Genomic DNA, 7,233 nt, shown 5'->3' with positions numbered 1-7,233 from the left:
CTGGTAAGACTCTGGAGAAGGCTAGAAAGAATAAAGTCCCAGACTTCAGGCCCTTCATACCCAGATGCTCTGAGTGTTTTTCCAAAACAATCTTGTCTTCTGTGTTCTTTCACCTTTTTATTTTGCTCTATTAACCACCACAGGAGAAGATGTCTTTTAGAAGGTTCTGCAAGGGGAAGCTCTCCCTCCTTGTTACCCGGATGCAATTTTCCTGCTGCCTAGCTGGTGATGACATTCAGGGCAGGTGGACCTTCTCCAATGGCAGTTCCCAGAAAGTCCGACACCAACACACACGCAGACTTACCAACAACACTTCTTGGACGTGCCCTTGCAGGTAGTGTAACAAAGCTGGAGAGGTGCGTTCCGAGAGCTCTCTGTGATGGGCCTCTGTATCTTTCTCACTGTGTGTGTTCCCATCCCAGTTCTTCAAAAGCCTATTTCCTCTGTTCTTCATTGCCATAATTAATATGACACTGGATCACATGAGCAAATGCCATGTTTCATTTTTCCTTGAATCAACTTCCGCAAATTGCTCATCAACTTCACTCTTTTTCTTTGTCACAGTCTTTTCTTCTTAAGATCCCCCAAATCTGCTTTGCCTGAGCAACAGTGTCATAGTTCTGGTTTTATCACTGAGTTGTCTGCTTTGCTTCAGTTCTTTTTGAAATCATCCCATTTCTGTTTCATGGGTGCTAATCCATCACTTTTAAAGCCTGGCTGGGATTTTCTCTTCCTGTTGACTTTATTGGCCTGCTGGAATTTGTTCTTTGATATTTTATCCCCTTGCTGCTTGTTCCTGAACTGCGTCACACCTGTTTTCTCCGGTAACAGGGCACTTTTCTCCAAGTTCTTAGATGTGATTTTTAGGTCCACCTCCCTTTAACAACATTTCTTGGGAATGTCTTTGAATCATTGTTTTTGGGAAATCTGTTCTTTTCTTGTGATGTCTTTATACCTTTCCCTGTGATGTTTTTTTCTTATCTGAGTTCCATCAGAGCAACTCAGCACACTTGTGGCCCTGATACATGCAGCTCCTGCTGCCACTTCCTCTTTAAGTTAAATTTTTGCGGTGTTTTATTTAGAGGAGCAGATGAACTATGTGTTACTATCAGCTTGCTTATTCCAGATGTACAGTTAAGAAAATTTTAAAAAACTAATTAATATAAATAAAGGAATATAATAATTCAGAAAGAGCCCAGAGAGGAAATACCAAGGGAAGCATTTCTGCTCTATTGCTTTGGCAATCAGGACTACAGATATTTTCTTCCTGTTAGCTTAAAGCCGTCCAGATGCACAAAGCCATAAAAACCAACATGAAGTGTTAATGAGATTGAGAGGTGCTGGTAAGATGTCTAGATCCTGAATATTTTATGACCTGTCACCATTCAGAGGATGTCAGGAATTACCCCCCTTAAAGCTCAGTCTTCAAAGACATGATAAAATCAAACAAACAAACCTCCGGCACTTGATGGAATAATTGTCAGCAACAATGTCCCAGGGACCCTTAGTGCTTTAAAGGTCCATAAAGAAAACTATAGTTGGAGCCAGCTGTATATGTATTTTTGTTTGTTTTCAATTTTTGCTATTTGTGAACTGTGACTGCACACATGTCCAAATGCCTCCTTTCAATCTTCTCAAAATCATCTTTATGCAGCTCTGCATATCATCGAGTTAGTCCATAATTAGTCACTACCTTGCATCAGTGAAAAAGTCTCTTAATATTCCAGTGTCTCATACAGGAATGCTAATAGTTTTTCTTTAATCAAATGCTTTTATTACAAAAATAAATTCTTCTTTGAATAATTTTTGAGGACACAGATCATGAAAATACAAAAAAAAAAAAAAAACCACACCATATTTTCATCCCTAAGAAACTATCATTTTCTTTCTTGGTATATCCTCCCAAACTTTTTATGTTTATATATGACTATGTATTTTTTCTTTTTGCAAAATAAAATTATACTTTATGTGCTGATTTATAACATGCTTTCTTCAGTTAATGATCTCCATTATTCCATGGCAATATATTTTTCCTTATATTACACTCAGTTCTGCAATCAAATTTCCTCAAAAGTCCCTAAAATGCCCTTTCCAGCTGGTTTCTTCCAAAGATAATTTATTCCAGAAACCATATTCCATTTGGTATTTGTGTCCTCTCAGCTCCTTTTTCCTTAGCAGGTCACTTTTAATGACGTTCATTTTTTGACAAGACCTGGCCTGGTGTCCTACAGAAGGTCAATCCTTCTGCATTTGTGTGCAGCTTCCTCAAGGTGTCATGTAAGTTAAACAACTTACATGTAAGGGAAACAGCTTTTGTGGATCCTGAAATCTGAAAGCTAGATCTAAAGGCTAGAGAATTTAAGGTAAGTAAGTTTTCTAAAATACATTCTAAGTGATGTTGTTTACTTTATATCTCATCTCATCAAGAAACCTATATTACCTGGTTTGTGCCATCATTTATACCAATGGTACTACTTGATCAGAGTGATGACAGACTGAGCCCTCAGTTGTCCCCATACATTCTCATCCTTGCAACTAGAAGCTAAAATGTGGTATAACTTTTGTATCACCATATGAATTTCCAGTTTAATCATCTACCATATACCCAATGGATTTGGCATTTATTCAGAGTCCTTTTTTGAGTTAATATATTCATTAAAGGGGATTGTGGAATGATAATTTTTTTTGTTCTTATTTATTAGCTGTCGTTCTTCTGTAAAGTAGAGTTTTCCCTCATCATGGGTTTATTTGGTTATAGTTCTTAATTCAAAATTAGGATCCTTGCCCTTTCTTCTCCTTTTAGTTACTGGTATTCAAAGAGCTGGACTGTTTTATTGCTATCTCAAATGGCAATTTCTGGCTTCTATTATCTTTTTAACATTTTGGACTCATAAAAATGTCATTGGGTTAATGTTTCAATTGACTAATTTTTTATTCTCAAATTTTTTACAATTTAAATAGTATAATTCAAAGTTGATAAGCCTTGTAATGGTGGTTGTTCTGTCCTCTTAACTCAGCTGTTATTGTCTCTTAATTTCTGTTTTGAAATATTTTAAACATACAGAAAATAGAATACAAGAAAGAACTCCACACTGCTCTGCACCAGCCTCCACAATTATCAACACACATCCAAATTTGTTTCTTCTACAGTTTTAACCATGTCCCTCCTTATATTCTTTGAAAACAAATTCCAAATATATAATTTCATTTAATCCATAACTATATTCTAAAAGACAAAGACTCTTATGACAACTATCTAACCTCACAATATATCTAAAAATCTATGAACAATGACTTCTTAAATATTATTAAATATCTTGTCAGTGGTTATATTTCTGTCTTTTTAAAATTTTTATTGAATTTATTGGGGTGACATTGGTTAACAAGATTATATAGCTTTGAAGTCATCAGTTCTATAATACATCATCTGTACATTGCACTGAGTTTTCAACAACCAAAGTCAAGTCTCTCTCCATCACCATTTATCCCCACTTTACACACTTTTATCTTTCCCTCTAGTAATCACCATATTGTGTCTAATGAGGTGTTTTTTTGTTTTTGTTTGTTTGTTTTTGCTTAATCCCTTCCATTTTTCACCCGGTCCCCCCACTCCTCCTCCTTTATGACTCCTGTCAGTCTGCTCTCTGTATCTATGAGTGTGTTTCTATTTTGTTTATTTATTTTGTCCATTAGATTTCACATTTATAAGTTAAATCATATGGTATTTGTCTTTCTCTGACTGGCTTAATTTTACTTAGCATAAAACTCTCCAGTCCATCCATACTCTCCAAAAAGGTAAGATTCTCTTCTTTTTTTATGGCCAAGTAGTACTCCATTGTGTAAATGTATCAAGGCTTCGTTATCCACTAATCTACTGCTGGCATACTATTTTGCACTGTGGCCACACCAATCTTCATTCCCACCGACAGAACACATATGGGTTCCCTTTGCTCCACATCCTCACTAACACTTGTCTGTTGATTTATTGGTGATAGTCATTCTGACAAGTGTTTGGTATCTCGTTGTAGTTTTACTTTGCATTTCTCTGACTATTAGTGACATTGAGCATCTTTTCATACGCACATCCTCTTTGGAGAAGTATCTATTCAGGTCTTTTGCCCCCTCTCAGTTAGATTGTTTTTTGGTGGTTTTTTTTTTTTTTTTTTTGATGATGAGTTTTTTATATAGTCTGGGTATTAACCTCTTATCAAATGCATCATTGGCTAATATGTACTCCCATTCAGTGGGTTGTCTTTTTATTTTGTTGTTAATTTTCTTTGCTGTGCAAAAACTTTTTAGTTTGATGTAGTTCTTTTTGTTTTGTTCGCCCAAGGAGATATATCAGAAAAATATTGCTACAAGAACTCACCAAGATTTTACTGCTTATGTTTAGTTCTAGGATTTTTATGGTTTCAAATCTTACATTTAAGTCTTTAATCCATATTTAGTTGATTCTTGTGTATGGTGTGAGGGGGTGGTCTAGTTTTGCACATATTTCTCCAGTTTTCCCAACATCATTTATTGAATAGGCTGTCTTTGGCTAGTGAAGACAATGAATGGACTCCGGCAAGTTTGATGTAGTTCTTTTTGTTTTGTTCACCTAAGGAAATATATCAGAAAAATATTTCCTTTGTCAAATATTAATTGATCATAAAAGTGAGGGTTTATTTGTGGGTTCTCTGTTCTGATCCATTGATCTATATGTCTGTTTTTATGCCAGTACCATGATGTTTTGGTTACTATGGCCTTGTAGTATAGTTTTATATCAGGTATTGCTATACCTCCAACTTTGTTCTCCTTTCTCAAGATTGTTGTGGCTATTCACAGTCACTGTGGTTCCATATACATTTTTGGAATATTTGCTGTAATTCTTTGAAATACATCATTGATAACTTGATTAGAATTTAGCTGAATCTATAGATTTGTTTGGGTAGTATAGACATTATAATGATGCTAATTTTTCCTATTTTAGAACATGATATATACTCCCATTCATTTGTATCTTTCTCAATTTCTTTCTTCAGTATCTTTTTTTTGATATATTTTATTGATTTTTTACAGAGAGGAAGGGAGAGAGATAGAGAGTTAGAAGCATCGATGAGAGAGAAACATCGATTAGCTGCCTCCTGCACACTCCCCACTGGGGATGTGCCCGCAACCCAGGTACATGCCCTTGACTGGAATCGAACCTGGGACCTTTCAGTCTGCAGGCCAATGCTTTATCCACTGAGCCAAACCAGTTTCAGCTCTTTCTTCAGTATCTTATAATTTTCTGAGTACAGGTCTTTTATATCCTTGTCTAAATTAGTCTTAGTTATTTTATTTTTAATGCTATTATAAATGGGATTATTTTCTTAGATTCTCTTTAAAACAGTTCATTATTGATTTATTAAAATCCAACTGATTTCTGGATATTTATTTTGTGTCCTGCTACTTTACTGAATTGATTTATCATCCTAGTAGGTTTTTTTTCCTTTCTCTAGAATCTTCAGAGTTTTCTGTATAGAGTGTCTTGTCATCTATGCATGACAGTTTTAATTCTTTCTTTCCAAATATGATGTCTTTTATTTCTTCTTGTCTGATTGCTGTGGCTAAGACTTTAAGTACTGGTTGAATAAGAGTTATGAAAGCAGACATCCCTGTCTTTTTCTTGATACTAAGGGAAAAGCTTTCAGTTTTTGCCCTTTCAGTATGATGTAAACTGTTTTTCATGCATGGCCTTTATTACATTGAGGTATTTTTTCTCCATTTTTACTTTGCCAAGAGTTTTTAATCCTAAACAGTGCTGATTTTTGTCAATTTTTTTTTCTGCATCTATATAATGATCATGTGATTTTTATCCTTCATTTTGTTCATGTGGTGTATCGCATTTATTGATTTGTGGATATTGTACCAACCCTGCATCCACGGAATAAATCTCACTTGAAAATAGTGTTTGATCTTTTGACTGGATCGGTGGATTCAGTTAGCTAATATTTTGTTGAGGATTTTTATATCTATGTTCATTAGGGATATTGGCCTATAATTTTCTTTCTTTATAGTACCTATACCTGGTTTTGGAATTAGGATAATGCTGTCCTCACTAAGTGAGCTTGGGAATTTTCTCTCCTCTTGAAATTTTGGAATAGTTTGAGAAGGATAGGAGTAGTTCTTCTTTGAATGTTTTATAAAATTCACCTGTGAAACCATTTGGTGTAGGACTTTTGTTTGCTGGTGGGTTTTTTTTGTTGTTGTTTTTACTGCTTAAATTTCAGCTATTTTAAATTGTCTACTCATATTTTATGATTATCCCTGATTCAGTTTTGGAAGATTATATGTTTGTAAGATTTTACATATTTTGTTCACATTGTGAAACTTGTTGGCGTACATTGATTTCCAGCTATTGTACCAGCCTTGCATCTCTGGAATAAATACCACTTGGTCATAGTGTACGATCTTTTTAATACATTGCTGGATTCAATTTGTTAATATTTTGTTGATAATTTTAGCATCTATTCATCAGGGATACTGGCCTGTACTTCTCTTTCTTTGTAGTGCATTTACCTGGTTTTGGAATTAGGATAATGCTGTCCTCGCTAAGTGAGCTTGGGAGTTTTCTCTCCTCTTGAAATTTTGGAAAGTTTGAGAAGGATAGGAGTAGTTCTGCTTTGAATGTTTTATAAAATTCACCTGTGAAGCCATTTGGTGTAGGACTTTTGTTTGCTGGTGGTTTTTTGTTGTTGTTTTTACTGCTTAAATTTCAGCTATTTTAAATTGTCTACTCATATTTTATGATTATTCCTGATTCAGTTTTGGAAGATTGTATGTTTGTAAGATTTTACATATTTCCTTCACACTGTGAAACTTGTTGGCGTACATTTGTTCATAATGTTTTCTTATAATTCTTTGTATTTTTGTTGTGTCAGTTTTAAGTTATCCTCATTTATTACTGGTATTATTATTTTGGGTCATCTATATTCTTTTCTTGATGAGTATGCTTAAAATTTTGGCAACCTTGTTTAATTTTGAAGAACCAGCTCTTGGTTTTATTAATTTTTTTAGACTCTATTTTATTTATTTCTGCTGTGATCTTTATTATTTTCTTTCTGCTACTCACATTGGGCTTTGTTTGTATTTTTTTTAGTTCATGTAAGTTAATTTTTTTTAGAGATTTTATTAGTTTCTTGAGGTAGGCCTGAAATGCTATGAAATTCCCTCTTAGGACTACTTGTGCTGTGTCCCATAGATTTTAGA

The 7,233-nt window shown here is 34.4% G+C and overlaps 1 pseudogene; it reads right to left on the bottom strand.

Annotated features, from left to right (window-relative positions):
* Positions 1-345: 345 nt before the first annotated feature.
* Positions 346-992, bottom strand: LOC107182341 (annotated as a pseudogene).
* Positions 993-7,233: the final 6,241 nt, after the last annotated feature.

Source organism: Myotis davidii, unplaced genomic scaffold, assembly GCF_000327345.1.
Source record: "Myotis davidii unplaced genomic scaffold, ASM32734v1 scaffold373, whole genome shotgun sequence".
Taxonomy (NCBI): domain Eukaryota; kingdom Metazoa; phylum Chordata; class Mammalia; order Chiroptera; family Vespertilionidae; genus Myotis; species Myotis davidii.
The sequence above is the reverse complement of the archived record's forward strand: the minus strand, read 5'-3'. Positions and strand labels throughout refer to the sequence as shown.